Source organism: Lutra lutra, chromosome 8 (assembly GCF_902655055.1).
Source record: "Lutra lutra chromosome 8, mLutLut1.2, whole genome shotgun sequence".
NCBI lineage: Eukaryota > Metazoa > Chordata > Mammalia > Carnivora > Mustelidae > Lutra > Lutra lutra.
The window spans coordinates 52,169,078-52,179,836 of NC_062285.1; the positions used below are offsets into that span (position 1 = coordinate 52,169,078).

General features: G+C 38.1%; 1 pseudogene; it reads right to left on the reverse strand.

The window, feature by feature from the left end:
- Positions 1–516: 516 nt before the first annotated feature.
- LOC125107213 (olfactory receptor 6C2-like) lies at positions 517–1,453 on the reverse strand (annotated as a pseudogene).
- Between the last annotated feature and the right edge of the window lie 9,306 nt (positions 1,454–10,759).

Below are 10,759 nucleotides of genomic sequence, written 5' to 3' on the forward strand. Positions count from 1 at the left end.
AAAATTGGTGTATAACATTATATAAGTTCAGATATACAGCATTATGCTAGACATCGGTATATGTTACAAAGGGATCACTACCGCAAATCTAGTTACCATCTGCCTCCATTCACCTGACCCCCTACACCTATTTCGCCAATTGCTCACTAACATTCTTCTTAAATTAAGTCTAGATATTGAAGTTATCTATGCAGGACTTAGTTGTCCCACCCCTAAATTCAGTCTTGTTCTCCTTGAGTCTACGTTTAAGCACCATCAATGGCAATGTCAGTGGAACACATTCAGTACTTGGAGGTCTTGTTCTTTCTCTTCTGTAGTCATACAGTATTTCACGAGACAGTACACTCAAAAAAAAATCTCCAGAATGGGCAATAGAAACATTTCTGTGGGTAAATTGGCTTAAAGGAAAAATTCAGTTAACTTAAGCCACTTATTTGGCAAATTCATGAATGTGGCTCATGGGGTATTCTGATTTAAATTTAATATAACTTAACCTCAAAAAACATCAATGGTCTCTTACTTCTTTGTGAGAAATACAATGCGCTTTACTGTGTCTTCGAAGGCATCTTTCACTTGTTTGTTTCGAAGTGTATAAATGAACGGATTAAGCAAAGGGGCCACTGAAGTAGTGAGCACAGACACTACTTTATTAATCGCTACTCCTTCCTTTGCTGAAGGTTTGATGTAGATGAAGATACAGCTGCCATAAATGATGGAAACCACAATCATATGGGAAGAGCAGGTGGAAAAGTCCTTTTTCTTCTGTTAGGCAGAAGGGAATCTTAGAATGGTCTTAATGATGTAGGTATAGGAGAGGACCACACACACTAAGGTAACAATGAGTGTCAGCACGGCAAAACTCAAAACAATTCTCTCTATTAACACTGTGTCTGAGCAGGTTATCTGTAAAATAGGAGATGCGTCACAGCCAAAATGATCAATCACGTTGGAGTCACAGAATTTCAGCTGGAGGCCCATGCCAAGAGGTGGGAGGATGATTAACAGGCCTGCAAACCAACAGCCAAGAACGAGGGTAGTGCAGACTCTGCTGTTCATGATGGTTGTGTAATGCAGGGGCTTACAAATGGCCACATAGCGGTCATAGGACATGGCGGCAAGGAGAAAAAATTCTGTTGCTCCAAAGAAGACAACAAAAAATAATTGGGTGGCACAAGCATTATAGGTAATGGTATTATCTCCAGTTGTCATAGTATACAGGAATCTGGGAATACAGACAGTGGTGAATGAGACTTCTAAGAAGAGAAATTTCAGAGGAGAAAATACATGGGGGTTTAAGATGGGAATCCAAAAGCGTGAGGGTGATAATGATGAGGTTTCCGGTCACACTCAACATGTAGGTGAGAAACAAAAATACAAAAAGCAGAACTTGTATTGTTGGGTCATCTGTCAATCCCAGCAGGATGAATGTTGTTACTGCTGTATGATTTCTCATCACTGCCTTGCACCAGGTCAAGAGGGATTCTGTCTGGAGAGAGAAGTGTCATAAGAAGCTAGTATTCGAACTGCAGGAAAAATCCTGGCAAGCCTGCTCACATGCACTTTTCTTCTTTTACTTAATTTCATTTGTTACACAGAGACATCTATAGGAAATATCTAGTATGGATCTTGTGCTTATAACTCTCTAACTAGAAAGCATATTTACAAAAGTGTTAAATAAAAACAAAACCAAAACAAAACGAAATGTAAATCCTATGTCTGATTTGCAGTTTTTCAGCAATATTGCCTTGTTGTACAGATTTTACTTGTCCTTATCCTGGAGACAGTTGTGTCAGTTTTCAACCCCCCCGCCCCCGGCCCCACCATCCTTATTTTCCTTTGTTTTTCCACACCGTACTGAAATGGTCCATTTCAAAATTAAGAAGGATCTGTTAATTAGCATTTTTGGTGTGTTTAAAATTAAAACTTAATTTTTTAGAGCACTCAAAGGATCAAAGCAAAATGAGGAGAAGGTACAGAGATATCCCATATACCTCCTGCCTTTACAAATGCCCAGCCTCCTGTGTTATCAACATCCCTCACCAGAGTGTTACTTTTGTTACAATGATGAACCTTCATTGACACATCGGAAGTCCCATAATTTATTATTTTTTTAAAATTTAAAAAAATTTTTTTTAATTTGACAGAGAGAGAGCACAAGTAGGCCAAAGAGGCAGGCAGAGGGAAGTGGGGGGAAACAGGCTCCCTGTTGAGCAGAGAGCCTGACTCGGGGCTTGATCCCAGGACCCTGAGATCATGACCTGAGCTGAAGGCAGAGGCTTAACCCACTGAGCTACCCAGACACCCCCAGTGTCCATAATTTATATCACGGTTCACTCTTGTACGTTCTATGGGTTTGAACAGATGTTTAACTAGTATTTTATATTGATCATCTTATGTTGTTATGTTGAATTTTAACAGTAGCACATTAATTTGTAGTTCTGCTCTTTTTACTTCGAGTTATTTCTAAATAGGGAGATAAAGAGCTTAAAATACAAAGATGTAGTTTTGTTTTTCACCCTTTGTTTAGGCAAATAAAAATATTTTTAAGCCAGTTTGGGACTGCTTAGGCAGAAGTTTCCTGAAGTAATAAAATAAATTTTTTCTGGAACTTGAATATAAATGCAATTATATATACTTTGTATATAAGTCCGGTTGTGAGCTCTGGTCATGAATGGGGTCCGGAGGGAGTGATCTGTGGTATTTGTTTCCTTGCTAGCCTGATCAGTCTGACCAACCCTGTTTTCTTCACAGCATTAGCCTTTGGAATCTGTCTTAGGGTTTATCTTAGTGATCTCTTTGAGCAACTTCTGCCGATTCCCACTTCAATCAACTCTCCTAACCCTGCTGCTTATGTTTTCTGGCTTTTGATATACGTAACTTGGCCAAGCAACATCCAGAAACAAATGGACACATGTGAGGCGATCCTCATAAGTGATTATTAAGTATCTTACCTTTCTCAATGACATTTGTCACTATTTACCTTCTGCACCTCCCATGAGCGTTAAGCCTCCCTATACTCCAGTTTACATTTTTCCCCCGAGAAATCCTTTAGATCGGTGTCAGAAAATTCCCCTGCTCCTTCACGTCAAAATAGCCTCATTGAGATTCATATTTCAAGCTGCTGCTCTCAGGTATCCATCCTGTAAAAGAAGATGCAGTAAATACATTCTCACTGGAGATATGAATAGTTAATAATACTTAATAATATGAGCCTATAATAAGGTTTTATTAGGGGGGAATTGATTGTTACATGAGCAAATTTAGGCTTAACTCAAGTGTTTGTAGGGAAATCTAATACACTTCTACATGAGAGTAAAAACTAATTTCTTATATTTTAAACAATTGTCCCTGTTGTATCCAGTGTATGTTTTCTGAATAGAGAATCAAAATTACATTAAGTACTCCTGTATTGCTCAAGTAAATAACTTGACATTATTCATTCAACTAAATGTCTAAAAAGCCTGTTGTTTAAAGAACATAATATTAGAACATAACATAATCTTTAAAGATCACAAACTGACTGGGGCTCCGGTCATTAACAAGTTGCTCCCTCAAGGAGCTTTCAGGCCAGTAGGAGATAATATTTCGTTTTGGTGCACAATATTAACAGTGAAAATAGAGCTGTGGATTTCAGATAACTACTTCATGCTTGTTCCTTGGCAATCACTCTTAGTTATTAGATAACTATTTATTAGTTATGAATAACTATTTATATTTTCCTATATTCACTCAGTTTCTCTGGGTTTTTTTCTTTTTACTGCAGTTTGCTGTGATATTTGTCAACATAAACTGAGTCAGCAAGGCGTACTGCTAAAGGTTCCCAGACATGATTTTGAAACAGAGACAATCCCCTCCCCATTTAGCTAATGGGAAAAATGACTTACTGGAGAGATGGTGCCCTGCCATGTACTTGCCAGGGGAAGATTCTGATAGACCAAATTGGATGCTGGGTCAGGTTCATTTCTGCATTGCTGATTTTCTTCCCTTTCTCCCTTACACTGTAGAAGAGTTTAAATCCTTGTACTGGGTCTTGACATTGTAACTCCAGTTCTCTCTCCCTTATGAAGTTCTTAGGATCTAAAATTATTCCCTTCCTCTTATCAAAACATGAATTCTTCTATATTGGTAGGAAAGACTGATGAACTCAGTCATATTAACACTTGACTGATCATGAATTTAATATTTAAAATGCTTAATATAATATGTGTTAATCTTCAGTGACACTGGTGTTTTTAATTCAGGAAGCTTGTTAAATAAACACTACTTTTGATAATGCAGTTAAGCCTATGGGGGCAGATCCTTTGGATAGAAGACTGCTTTGTTTGGTTTTTATCAGCAATCATACTGATGTCTCTGTTTTATTGCGAAGATTTCTCTGGGAGACTAAAACTTATTTACTTAAGTTTGAATTCAGATCAATTAAAATTGGAAACAATTTCATCAAATAAATAATAAAATTCACCACTCTCTTCATGTGTTCTCTCTCTCCCTCTTTTTTAAGATTTTATTTACTTATTGACAGACAAGAGATCACAAATAGGCAGAGAGGCAGGCAGAGAGAAGGGGGGGAAGCAGGCTTCCTGAGAGCAGAGAGCCCGATGTGGGACTCGATCTCAGCACCCTGAGTCATGACCTGAGCCAAAGGCAGAAGCTTTAACCCACTGAGCCACCCAGGCGCCCTTCATGTGTTTTCAATTAACGTTCACCGGTAAGCCTTGAAGACTCAACCTGTGCAAAACCCCCTACTCTCACTGGCACTTTGAAAATTAGATGAGTGACTGTGAGTCAGTTTATTCTTTCATCGATTCCCTATGTAGTGAATATATTTGAGACACTTTGACCATCCTTATGTTTAGAACGAACCTCATTCAGTCTTCATTCGGGACAGAGGGTGCCCATGGACTAGATGAAGAGATGCGAGAAGAGTAAATGCTGCTATCACTCTCCCCTTCCCCCGAAAGAAAAGTGGTGAAAAGGACCTTATTATTTAGGTCCTTTTATTTAGAATAAAGGGAAGTTCCCTGAAAGGTAGTTTATAATTCTGATATTATTTGATTTCTGTGACCCTAGTGGATATTATTGGCTGGCAGTGTCTTTCCTGTTGCTCTTAATTTTTCTATCTCTTAAGCTTCCTCAGTGTGGGGTGTCTGGGTGGTCCAGTTGGGTTAGACTCTGACTCTTGGTTTCCACTCAGGTCATGATCTCAGTGTCGTAGGACGGAGCCCTGTATCAGGCTTGGCACTGGGTGTGGAACCTGCTTAAGATTCTCTCTCTCCCTGTCTTTCTGCCTTCCCCCAAACCCCACTCTCTCTCTCTCTCAAAAAAAAAAAATGAGCTTCCTTAACTCATAGTTGTAAAATAACCATGACAGAAAATTCTAGTCTCATATTCTTCATAATAACAACCTATCGGAAATGATGGCTAAATACTTTTATGCGGTATCAATTATAATGAACTGAATTCCAGATTTTAAAAACTAACTGTGCTCACCTTCTGCCCATGTTTGGAAAATTTGGAAAAAATATGTCAGGACAATTACTTACTTTTCTGACAGTTCTTTTTGGAGGGCCCTTGAGGGAACCACAATTGAGCAGCATTTAGTTGGTGCAGACTTGTGTGTGTACTTCTGTTCCCACTCTCATATTACCTATCACAGTCCCCCGCCTCAGCCTACACACAAGCACGTTTGTGCACACACAGCCTCACACTCGCAAGGCTGATAGACCCTTCCTATATGTCTGTAGCTCTTGACATAATGAGCCCAACTTTAGTCTCCGCTTCTCTCACCCAAGGCCAAAAAAATGGCACTAGATTTCACAGTTGCTCTATTCATTTAAGAGGAAAGAAAAGATTGTAAATGTAAGAAAGTGTTTCTCTACTTTTGTCAGAGGACAGGGAGGCAGGCTTCCCTGCAAGTTCTGTAATAGCAACATTTCTTTATACCTTGGTTTGTTACCAGTGCACAGGGGAACATCCCGGTGAACAACAAAATAGTCCTTGGTGACCCAGTTTCAAATGAATTGGTGGTAGTCTAATCAACAATGTAAAAACACATGTAGCTTTGGGAACAATGTCTTCAGAGACAGTGAGGAGGGTCTGATGCCCTCTGAATTTTTTTTTCTTTTTTTTTTATTTCTCTGTTGAATCTCTATATTTCTCCTATAATTAGACATTCTGGCATTTTGGATATATTATGTATTATTTATCTTTGACATAAATCTTAAATTTAAAAACCCCAAACTATCCTCCGTTTTACAGAAGATGTAACCGAGGAGCATAGAAAGACTAGTCAGAATGCCCTACAGAGGTGGTACAGGTTTGGATAAAGGTTATCCAAATACAAGCATAACAAATAGCATGGAGGACAAGGGGAGATGGAGAGGAGAAGGGAGTTGAGGGAAATTGGAAGTGGGAGTGAACCATGAGAGACTATGGACTCTGAAAAACGATCTGAGAATTTTGAAGGGGTGGGGGGTGGGAGGTTGGGGGCACCAGGTGGTGGGTATTGTAGAGGGCACGGATTGCATGGAGCACTGGGTGTGGTGCAAAAATAATGAATACTGTTATGCTGAAAAAAATAAAAAAATTAAAAAAAAACTTAAAAAAAAAAAGTTTATCCAAATACAAAGATCCTTCTTCTTCCTCCATGCTAGCTATTTGTCCCCATATTTAAGAGATGTGACCACATTTAATTTTCAAACCTGATGATCTTTTAGTGCTACCTGGCCTCTATTTTCATCGTTTCTCCTTCTACTTAAGACTTTTGAGGTAGGCAATGAAACGACTTTTGGTATTTGAAGCAATGGAGTTTTGCATCCCAAATACTGAATAAAAAATTGCCTGGTTCTGGGATATGTTTCTGGTTTTGCTATGGTTTATTACTGCCCAGTGAACTTGAATAGAGCTTTTTCTTTGATTATCTCTGCTGTCATTTCTGGACATTCTTACTGTTGCTGCTCATATTGATCCTGGTGTCAAGTTATGGAGCAGAGGTGTATTCCTGCTGCCCCCACTGAAGCAGGTGTCTTTGCTGTCCCTGGACTCAGTCCAGCCGGTGCTCCTGTCCTGAGGTTTCGCACACTGACTAGCCACATCTCATCCCACTTCTGTCATCCCACTGTTGGCTGAGAGGGATTGAAAATCTTCCCTGGCAGAAGGGTAGGGTAGGCTGGGGAGAAAGAAGATCATTCTCTCTATTTATAGTAAATTTTTTGAAGAATGTCCTGATGAGCTATGGTAGGGACTGGTAGATACACATTACAATTATTTTAATCACTATTATTGCTACAGAGCCATTCCCAGCCATGGGTGTTTCTCAGAAAAAATTGTTACTGATTTCTGATTTAATTCCATTTGGCCAGAGAACCTACTTTGTATAATTTGAATCATTTAAAATTTAACAAGGCTTGTTTCAGAGTCCTGAATATTGCCTAACTTGATAAATATTACTTGTGAATCTTAGAACAGTTCTGCTCTTTGTTTTTGTTTTTTTTTTTTTCTTTGTTTTTGTTCTTAAAGTGTTCTGTAAATGTCAGATCATGGTGATAGATAATGTTGTCTTCTGTATACTTACTGGATTTCTGGGTAATAATTCAGTTAATTATTGAGACAGACATGGTGACATTTCTTATTATAATTGTGTTGTTTTTCTTCTTGTTTTATCAGCTTTTATGGCATGTATTTTGAAGCTCTTTATTATATGCATAAACATTTATAGTAATTTTTTATTAATTTATAATTTTTATTTTATTTTTAAATTTTTTAAATTAAAAAAAAATTTTCAGTGTTCCAGAATTCATTGTTTATGCACCATACCCAGTGCTCCATGCAATACATGCCCTCCATAATACCCACCACCAGGGTCACCCAACCCCCCCCACCCCACACTCCTCCAAAACCCTCAATTTGTTTCTTGGAATCCACAGTCTCTCATGGTTCATCTCCCCCTCCAATTTCCCCCAACTCCCTTCTCCTCTCCATCTCCCAATGTCCTCCATGTTATTTCTTATGCTCCACAAATAAGGGAAACCGTATGATAATTGACTCTCTCTGCTTGACTTATTTCACTCAGCATCATCTCTTCTAGTCCCATCCATGTTGACACAAAAGTTGGGTATTCATCCTTTGTGATGGAGGCATAATACTCCATAGTATATATGGACCATATCTTCTTTATCCATTCGTCCGTTGAGGGGCATCTTGATTCATTCCACACTTTGGTGACTGTGGCTATTGCTACTATGAACATTGGGGTGCAGATGGCCCTTCTTTTCACTACATCTGTATCTTTGAGGTAAATGCCCAATAGTGCAATTGCAGGGTCATAAGGAATCTCCGTTTTTTTTTTTTTCTTTTTAAGATTTTATTTATTTATTTGACAGACAGAAATCACAAGTAGGCAGAGAGACAGGCAGGGAGAAGGGGGCAGGCAGGCTCCCGGCTGAGCAGAGAGCTCAATGCGGGGCTCGATCCCAGGACCCTGAGATCATGACCTGAGCCAAAGGCAGAGGCTTTAACCCACTGAGCCACCCAGGTGCCCCTTAACTTGGATCTTTTAAATAATTTTTATGTTTTTCTTATCATGGCCAATCTTTCTTCTCTCTTCTTTAGCACATGAAGTATAGTTATTGTTACTGTTTTAACTGTATTTTGTTTTAATTATATTATCTGTTCTAATTTAGGTCTATTTGTACAGATCACTATCATAGGTTCTTTTCCTGCTTTTTTGCATACCTGGTGAATTTTAATTTTGTCAAGCCTTGTATTCCTATAAAGATTCTGGTTTTGTTCTGGTATCACTTGAATCACTTGGAAACAATTTTGTCCTTTCAGGTTTTGTATTAATCTGTATTAGACTGGACTAGAGCAGGGTTTAACCTAGTAATTTCTTTCCCACAAACTGAGGCAAATCTTTATGAATAATACCAGTAAATTATGAGATTTTTAATTATGTTTGGTGTGAATAGAATTTTCGTTCTTATGTGAGCTCAGAAGATTGTTTTCTGCAATCATTTTGGGTGGTCTTTATCTCAGTCTGGTAATTTTCTTACATGTATATGCTGATCAATACTTAGGTGAACGCTCATTGTGGGGCCATCTGTAGATCACCAGATATCTCTCCTAAGCCTCTTCTACCTCTTGGTATTCTTTCTCATGAACTTTAGAGTAGTACCTCTTGGTACTCCCTGGAGTACCACCTACATCTTCTCAACTCTGGCAGACTGGTGGGCTTCGCACAGGTCCCCCCACCACTGTCTTGAGGAAATAAGCTGAAGTAATCACGTTTCAGGTATCACTTCTCTTCATTGCCCCATGTCAGTTTTCTGAAAAATAGTGACTTGAATTTTTAGCAGTGTGAATTGGGAGATCATATATGCTCCCAGTTACTCCATTTTATCTTGAGTCTATTATCTTTTTGTGCTCTTTTCCTGAATATAAAACACTTTCTAAAGTTCTAGATTTTGGAAAATCTGGAATGATTAGTAATCATAACTTGCTTCTTTGCTTATTCTAAATATTCTTATAAACATGTTTTTTCTTTAGTTATTATTAATTTTTTCTTCTCTTAAAACTCTTTTTATTTGGCTGCATTATATGTTTGGTCCCTCACCTTACAAAATGAGCAGTACTCTTTGTTACCTAATAGAAGTTTATTATCATTTGGGGTGGGTGTTTGTGGCAGGAATAGTAGGGAAGGTAGGAATGAGGTGAAATCCAAGATCTTGCAGTCTAGTTTAGACAGAGTCAAGTCCCCATTAAATGTTTGTTTGTAGAAATATCCATAATGCTTTGCAGCACATCTATAAGTAGATGGGTTTTGTCACTCCTTGAATGTATGCTGCCACATATATCATTGAATATTTTAGTGGAAAATGAAGAATATAAGAACTGTAACTTTGGTTGGTTGTTTTAAAGTATCTGGAGAACTTGGAGAAAGAGAAATGATTCTCTCAGTATTTTAAATTTCCATCTCAAGTTATGAAAAAGGTGTTAGAAAACTATGACTTCCCTAAAAAAATCCTGTATCTCCAGTAACTACAGGATTGAAACTTTTGGAAACCAAACCAAGTCTAATCTGCAGATGCAAATTGAATTCACAATCTCCAAGGGTTACCAGTAGACATGTATAAGGAGATTTTATTGAAGCTCCAGAGAAGCAGACAATTATTATCCTGCTCAAGGGCATGATCTCTTCTTGCCTAAAAAATGTGTAAGGGCCTCTTTTGAAGTAATTTTCTTGCAAGATAATGTTGAACTTGTTCGAGACTCACCCCACCTTATCTCACATTAGATTTCTATCTAGTAGAAACACATTTTTAAACTTTTATTTGATTGTCAGTAATTGATGTGGAAGTAATTGCATTGGGCTTCATTTCCCTGGACCCTGATTTACCTTGGTCTTCAGAATGTGGTTTATAGAAAATATCCCTCTGAAGTTTCATTTCCTCTCCAGTCATAGGACCAGTTTTAAAGTAGATAGAAAAATGCCACAAGGATTTCACAATCCCCTGAGATTAGGGCAGCCATCATGGTATCTTCAGTCCTCAATGTAGAGAAGGAGATCCATAAATGTTAATAAATAGAAAAAAAATATATATAATTTTTATTTCCCCCCAGTCAGGACAGCATATCAGCAAATCATTCTCACACCCTATTATAATAGTATACCACCAGTGGCTTAGTTGTATTATTTTCCATGCTTTGCAACACTTCAAACAATTGAAGGAATTGTTCCCTTCAAACAATTCCTTAATCTCTC